The 8,620-nt window shown below is 39.1% G+C and overlaps 1 long non-coding RNA gene across 1 annotated transcript; it reads right to left on the bottom strand.

Annotated features, from left to right (window-relative positions):
- Positions 1–2,766: 2,766 nt before the first annotated feature.
- LOC127810699 (uncharacterized) lies at positions 2,767–8,204 on the bottom strand. Its single transcript, XR_008025525.1, has 2 exons — positions 7,769–8,204; positions 2,767–3,023 (listed from the first exon to the last, which is right to left on the bottom strand). It is a non-coding gene; the product is annotated as an uncharacterized LOC127810699 (long non-coding RNA).
- Positions 8,205–8,620: the final 416 nt, after the last annotated feature.

Genomic DNA, 8,620 nt, shown 5'->3' with positions numbered 1-8,620 from the left:
TCTCGGCAGTACTTTCTCCCACATTTGTCGCAAATACTCGGGGTCCCGTCAATAAATAGGGGTAGTAGTTTAATCAAGACTATCAAAAAATAAACACTCTCCACTCAATACATCTCGGGACCTAAAATGTCACCAGATCTCCCCTCCTAAAGGAATCGACATTCCCAATTAGGGGTTCCTATTATAACTCATTCGGTGATCACTAACCCTCAGTCTTGTCTTGCTACTGATTTTAACTCCCAATAGCTAATGGACCATACTTCTTCTCGATCGCTAAATACTAACCCTGACCTCCTCAAAAATCGAATACGGTAGTTGGGACTCGATCTTTAGTACCGGTGTTATTTGCTCTGTAGCCTGCGCGACTAAAAACACCTCACTATATCAGTAACTGTTCTAATCCCCAGGGCATCTCATAAGTCTCCTCAAAAATGAAAAGCAACTTAAAGATGTGGGTTAAGCGTTCCTCTGACTGGCATAACAAGCCATCTCATGTTTCTGCCGATGTACCACTTGACCAGCACTCCGAGGAGTCTCATCTCCTCACTCGGTTAATAACCGACCCTAGGGCATGTGGTCCGTGATTAGCACCGCGCGTACTCATAGCAACTACTACCCTTACAGCAAAACCCAACAGTTACTTAACCTTATATCCAATTTCGGCCTTGGCCATACACCTGGGTATCTCCCACAACAATAATCTTAGTGGTATTCTTATTCCTAATTCACTTTATTACGGATGCTCCACGACAGCCCAAAACGTCTGCTACTACCTTGCTTTACCCTATTTATTACAGAAACTCACAGCCTTAGTCATTCGACACTCCAATCGCGGCGTCACCTGAACTCCGCTTCACTTGTGAGAACTAAACACCTGTACCCTATCTAGGTAATAATGCCAAATCTCCAAACAACATAATCGTTATAAGTTTCAAGTCCACAAGTCCGTAATAGTCTTTTAGTCAATTCTCATCACAGATCTCTCTTGGGACGTCGTATTGGTGTTCCGATTTATCCATCCAGATTCGATTAAACTTAGGGTGGATGCCCTAAACCTCCAAGGAAATTCAAACCCCTCAGAACCTCAATTTACCTTCACACCTCCTTACGTTACATATCTCTAGTCTGAATGTACAGACAGTTTAAACCATCAACTACCACAAGCTACCACATTAACCAACCTTCAGTTTTCCATCTCAGTATCCATCTCAGTACACCCTATACACATCTCGGTACCTACAGATCTACTAGTAACCATTGGACTCCTATAGCACATTCCCACATGGTGGGACCTTTCCGTGCCACTCCTAGTAAAATCCAATCACAGACCTCCAACTCACATACTACCACGACCTCATCTCTCATGAGATTGACCCAAGCCTTTTGTCGGGCGTCGACAACGCCTGGCGAGGCCAAGGAAAGCTCCAAACATCTACTTCTGTCGCCAATAGACAATAGTTAGGGACCCAATAAATCCACCACAAAACAAGTGTCAGATCCACTCGGCCTTAGCTGACACAGTCCACAACCAAATGTCTATCATAGATTTGACTGGTGACTTCCTAGGTGCACACAATTTATCACATCTGGTCACTAGGACACTATTTGCTAATAGCAATAACTACTTGATTCCTACGGATCCCAAGGCTCACAAATTTACCTAATACATCTCATTACATAATACCTTCAAACATTGTACATGGTGTTTCCCACACAATTCCCATCCTTACACTCATAATTTACAGCCACATATTTACTTTACAGCCCTTTAATAAACATACTAACTAAAACTCACCTCATCACCCCTAACAATCGAGGTAGCTTCATCTACCAGGTAAGCTAAGTCCTCATTGCTAGCTGCACTGGGGCTGGGTCCAACATGCCCCTCTGGTGGCTATGATGATACCCTCACAGTGGCTTGGACTGACTATGTGCCAGGTTATGTTCCAATCCTGGGCACATTCTGTACCGGCCCTACCAGGGACCCTCAAATAGCAACTTCTTGCCTTACAACCCTGGCAAAAACATCATAATGGGAACGAAGTCTCCCATCATTCATCACTACTTTAGTCAGTCGCCTCCACATGTCCTTCATGTGCTCATGGGCAAACATGACTTGTCTCTCCGACAATCCGTAAAAGATCTGATGAATCGACTCTTGAAACAACTCATCAAGACGATATATATGACTCACACGGATTCCACTTCGTCTTGCTCGCCTCCCTATCCAAAAACAAACTCCTGTTACCACTGACACCATTAACAATCCAATGCTGGGAAGGCATCCGGATTAGGTAGGGGTACACTGGGATCTGTTCTCTGGGTTCCATCAGGAATACTTAAAATCGACAAAAACTACCAAATATCAAGCAAATATATTCCAACCTCTTACCCAAACACTTTGGGCAGGCACAAGTCCTAAAGATATCCCATTCATGCCACTTCACGGTCCCTTCCTAACGTGCATTTATCACCCCTGCACGAATATAAATTAGGACACGATCTCTGGCGCAAATAAGCAAAACTCAACTTAACGCAGTCTGACCCTATTTAATTAACCTAAACCTCCCTAACTCTACCCGACAACCTTGGTGTACAGGAACTCATCCTCGAAAACTGACTCAAACTACGCTCTGATACCAACATTGTAAGCACCCCCGCCCGGATATCCCAGTCGCTCGGACTACCCGAACGGGAGCGCCTACGGGAGGAGAAAAATAATGAAACAAGAGACAAAGACCACCCCAGCATGCATACACGAAAATAAGAACAGCGGAAGCAAAGCTCAAGACATGCATGCACTATGGGTACCCCGCTAACACAGCGGTCACAAGATAAATAAAAGAATACAAACTCCTGTGCCGACATACACAAGACTCGAGAAAACACCTGGCACAGTACAAAATAATAGAGTAAATTCTACTTAGACATCAGAGTGGATAGGGATTGACGAGACTACCTGTACACCACACCGACTCTGCCGTTAAAGCTGACTCCCTTGCTATGGCCCATGCCGCCACTACCTGGAATGATGGAAAGCAAAGTGAGTCGAGAGACTCAGCAAGCATACAGAAAGAAAGGCTGACGGCTGAACATAACCAGAAAACTCTCCTCAAAATAAACCCCCAGGTACACACAAGCCATGAGACGCTACAACACAACAGCTCAATAGCATAACAAAATAAAAACACATACCGGTCCTTGGGGCTCACATAAGACACTCGGCACCCAAGTCCCATACCAACCTGCCGCTGCTCTGAAAGGCAACAAATATCTCCACAAACCTGCGCGCGCTGTCCCAGGCCGGTACTCCTGTCACCTGTATCCGTCGATACTCTGGACAACCGAGCCATAGGCTCCCTCGGAACGGTACTCCCATCTGAGAACTAAATACTACCAGTATCCATGCAATGCACATAGAAATGCAATGGCGTAGTGAGCATCAACGTGATACAAGGCGCCCATACATCTAGGCATCAGGCCATGCTCCGCCCACATAGTAAATCACACGCCATGCATATGCCGCGCTGGATGCAACCTAACCAAACTAGAATGTTCGTGTCCAAGCATACTCAATAAATGAATATCCCAACATGCATCCTGTACCCATGTCCATATCAAATCATGAACAGTAATACAAGGTATCTAATCATGCAGTAAATCACATACCGGCAGAGCTAGTCAGCAGTGCCCGGCACCGGTCAACGGCCAGTGACTAGGGGTATCCACCCGACGGTCCACTTCAGGGCCGTACCATAGTCTACCCCAACGTCACCAACAACCGACCCCTGCCCCACTGCTCGATAGCTCTAACCGAACCATAAATAAATCTGAGAAAAACTGTAAGAAAATCCAATAAAATCGTAAATAAACCCTCACGTCTAGGAACCTAGTCCCCAAACTGGTTCAGCATCATTCCCGAAAGGAGTGGGGGCGGTGCAAACCCCCGTAAGCTCACAACAAATAAAACTCTAGATGTCTCGGATTTAATTTAACTTAAAACACTGAATAATAACTCAACAAATAAGGCTAGGTGCCGAATTAAAGTAAGAGAGAAGATAAAATACAGGAAATCAATGGGTGTTTCACGGGAATTGAAGAACACGAAGAGAGAGTTAAGAGCTTGCCTTTACACGGCCGTTCCTTGCTTTTCTTTGCCCACCCGTTGCGAAGTAAAACGTTCGCTGGCAATAAATAAAATCGCGGCTTTAATTAAATAAATCTACCGTATAATATAATTAATTTAGCCGTCTAAAATCCCACGTAAGCACACCACAATTAATATCTCAACGAGTCTCATATTTATTTTAAATTAAATCACGCTAATAAAATCCTTGAAGCCAGCTTAATAAATTAAATTTAAATTAAACGACTCCAAATTTCATAATTAATAAACGAGCTGAAACAGACGAAGGGAGGGTATAAAATATGAGAAATCACAGGGTTTCTCAGGGGAATTAAAGAATACGAGGAAAGGATTAGGAACTTGTCTGAAATTAGCTCATTCCGACCTCTCTTAAGCTCCCGAGGCAAATTAAATCATTTCCTAGCAAATGACACAACCGGGACCCAAATTAATTAATTTTAATCGCGTAAAATTTATAATTTAAACATATCAGACTTTTATTAATTTTTACCCACGTACCTGACCACTTCCCATGCCGAAATAATCCCAAAATTCTTTATTTTCTTTTCTTTCTTTTTTTTTCTTTTCTCTTCTCTTCTTCTTCTTCTTCTTCTTCTTCATTTCCCCGCGGCTGCTGCCTCCTTTTTCTTCTTCTTCCTGCAACCAGCGCACCAGTGGCGCGGCCGAGCATCCACCGGCCGCCGCCTCGACCAACGCCGCCCTCGCCCGCCCCTAGCCGGCCTCCGCGCCATCTGTCGCTGCTCCGCGTCGTCGCCGCCGCTGCTGGTTGCTCCGCATCACCCCATGGCCGCAGCTTCTTCAAGCCACTGCCGCTTCTCGTCGGCCATGGCAACGGCTGCCATGGCTGATCGGCCTTCGAGCTCTCGAGCTCGCTCTCTCTCTCTTTCTCTCAGTCTCATCCTCTCTATCTCCCTCAATCTCGATCTCTATCTCTCACCCTCTGCTCACTCTCTGCTTCATTTTGACAGAAAAGGCTATTGTGCAAGGCGTAGCCTCCAAGCATACGCCCACAGCCACATGTTTTAAACAAATTAATTTAGTTTAATTAATTTAATTTCGTTTACTATTATTATGATTAAATTATTATTCCTATTATTTTTTGGGGGGATATTACACTCTATCATCGGAACAATCTAGAATAATTATATATTTAAGAAAAGTCATTTTTATAAAAAATAAGAATAATTAAGGTAATAATAATTATTTTATTATAATAATTATTTTTATGATGTGACTTAAAAGCATACAATAAAAAACTCTTAATATAATTGAAAAATTAAATACAAAAATTTTCCATCTTTAATTTTGTCTCTGACATCAAATACGAAAAATTTCCTTATTTGAATCCATCTCTAAAGGAAAAAATTTCAGTCTTTGATCTTGTTTCTACTTCAGGGAAATATTTTCGATCTCTAAAACCTTTTTTGTTAATCGGTCTCAAAATTCATCTTTATTAGAGATGAAAAAAAATATCGTCTCTAAAATTATTATTATTATTTTTTTTTGTAGTGATCCATTCATCACTAACATACTCACAAATTTATTGATAAAACAACTTATATTCTTCATTATTTTTATTTTCTGACTTCTCAGTGGTAAACATTGGCAAATAATAATATTTTATATATACAAAATCTCCCATTTTTTCCTTTATATACATGATAATTTGAACTATTTAGATTAATCGTTTTACTTGTATTAGCTTTTAATTATATTTAATACAAGATAGAAAATTTTGTAACTTGGAACAATAAATCAAGAATCACAACAAACATCACACTATGGGGAGTAAAAATCATGGACACAAGCAAGTCAATCTTTCACTATCAAACGATGGGCAATAATGTACAAAAGTTCTTCTCTAGATCAACTAGAAACATCTCGACGATCAAATTTCAAGAATCAAATTCTTGACATTCATACAAGAAAAAAATTAATAAATCTAATCAAATAGAACATATGAAAAATACTCAGAATTAATGAGCCGAAATAACAATTAATTAAAACCGCCCACCTTATAGAGCTTGGTGAGCACGTACGTACGATAGCTTTACCAGTTGATCTTTCTTAACCAAAGGTTTGCAAAATTAAAACCCTTTCTTTCTTTACCAGTTGTCTCACTGCTGGAATCTCAATCTTCCTCTCTTTTCAATTTCAATTAATTACCCTAAGGCACACATGCATGCATGGACGCCTTTTATATATATAAAGATATATATATATATATATATTAAGTAACCCTAATTGGAAGGAGCTGACTTAACAAATAAATGAGTTTGAACATATATATATAGATAACGCATAACCGACCTCTTATACTCTTGTAACGTAAACTAACAAACAATGCATCAAAAGTTAACTAGCTAGCATGCCATATGGTTCTATCATCACTTGGGTTTTAAACTTCTTAGGAATAATTAAATTCACACAGAAATTTATTTACTTAATATACAGCTGGGATTTGAAACAAAGGGTAGGGTGGTTAATGAACTTTTCAATGAGACAGATTATTTGGAAAAAGACATTAAACAAAAAAAAAAAAAAATTATTGAAAGAGTTTGCTCAAATTAAAAGATGTAATTCTGTTTCATTGATTTAATTTAAAAAGAAATTATCTGAGACTTAATATCCTGTTTGATTAGATTAGTAAGTAACTAATCCCGTAATTAATTGATGAATTAATTCATACATACATATATATAAACACATATATAAAACTAATGTTTAAAAAATATCTTACAATACAAAGAAAGTAACAAACCCTAGAAAATAAGATAAAAAATAATTTTTTTTGTATAAAACATTTTACATTGAAAAATACGTTTAAATATAAAATATTTTACGCCCATATTTCCGTAAAATTTTCTAAAATATAATTAAAGGAACTATCATCAAAACTATTAGGGCAAGCTAAAAATGTCCAAGACCCCTTCTATATATATCATTAAAGGATTTCAGAATTCCACAATCATCTTCATCTGGAGATAATTAATTAGTTTGGAGACAGCTCCACAATCGTCCAATAACTATCTGGATCGAGATGGCTCCTCCTACTTGATACGGGTATTAAATTACGTGGAGTGTAACATATTCATTATAAACAGAACATTAATAATATCTCAAAAGAACTAGCTTACTTGAAAGATGATGTCTCTTACTTCAAAGCGCAAGAGGTTTTGAAGCTTCTGGAATGATAGATTATATATAATAAGTGCAGGTGCAAGGAACTTACCGAGAAACAGCCAAATGAATAATTTTCCATCACCTTGGAAGAGAAAAAGTGAGTTTTCTTGGGCCACAAGCAGCCTCTAGCTAGGTTTGGCACCAACTTGTCATCATGATCCTATAAAACTTCCCCATGAATTCTTCGTGTGTGTGTGCGCGCGCGCGCGCGTGCTCATGAAGGGGACTACTTGATTGCTTGCTAGTTTCAATTTCAATGGGTTTAAACAGATGAATTAAATTCTTGAGAAGTATAGTTTAGAAACTAATTAAACACTAGTTAAACCTTCCAATAGCATATATATCATCATCTGAAAGCAGAATTAGTTTATATATATGGGGCATTATTCGAAGCAATTAAAACCAATCTTAGAAATAATTATATGATTGATCAATTACCTTAGAACTTCCCTCCGTCGATCTCTAAACTGATAGAATTAACGTGGGTACAGTTAAAGAGGAGAGAGTCTTCAATCACCTTCAAAGGTCCAATATCCCACATTCAGGATCGATCCCATCCTAATGCAGGAATATTGGAAGCCTTTGAGGGCAGTTGGAAACTCCTCCGAATCAGTATTCTCCTTCTTCTTCTTCTTCTTCTTCTTCTTTCTGCCTTACAATGATCAATCAAGCAACCGCACATGCAGGATTTATATATACATATAGAACCGGATCGATTGAGTTGGAAAGTTGATTAAATAGTACACGCAATAGATCTCTCGCGAATAACCACATTAATTGGGCCACGTAAAACAAGCCATAATAGGTGGCTTAATGCTCAGATTCCACTAATCAGTGTCAACGTGTCCAGTTCTTTCGAAGAAATGCAGCTAACTTAACGACTCATTCCCTCTCCCAAGGGCCAAAAGAATGTCTAAGACACATCTTTCGCCTGCTGGGAATTAATCAAAGTTTAATGGGCACTTGGATTATTTTTAAGGCCAGATAATTATAACATTATAACTTTACAAAAGGAGGCCACTACGTACCGTGCACTTATTATTTATCTATATGTCCCATAGAATTCAAGCTTCACAATATTTGATTCCAAGTTCTTATAAACTCCATAATCCATTGTTTCCGCGAGCTGAAAGATATATATATATATATATATATATAAAAGTGGGATTTGCCATCGACTAGGACACAAAAACTTGGCAGAGCCCACAAATTGTTTAATTTAATTACCTACCTAAGTTACTTTTTAAAGTCGAAGCAATTGATGGCTTTGTAAAATTCAATATTCAAGTA

Source organism: Diospyros lotus, chromosome 9, assembly GCF_014633365.1.
Source record: "Diospyros lotus cultivar Yz01 chromosome 9, ASM1463336v1, whole genome shotgun sequence".
NCBI lineage: Eukaryota > Viridiplantae > Streptophyta > Magnoliopsida > Ericales > Ebenaceae > Diospyros > Diospyros lotus.
Note: the sequence above shows the minus strand (reverse complement) of the source record. Positions and strands in the feature narration are given on the sequence as shown.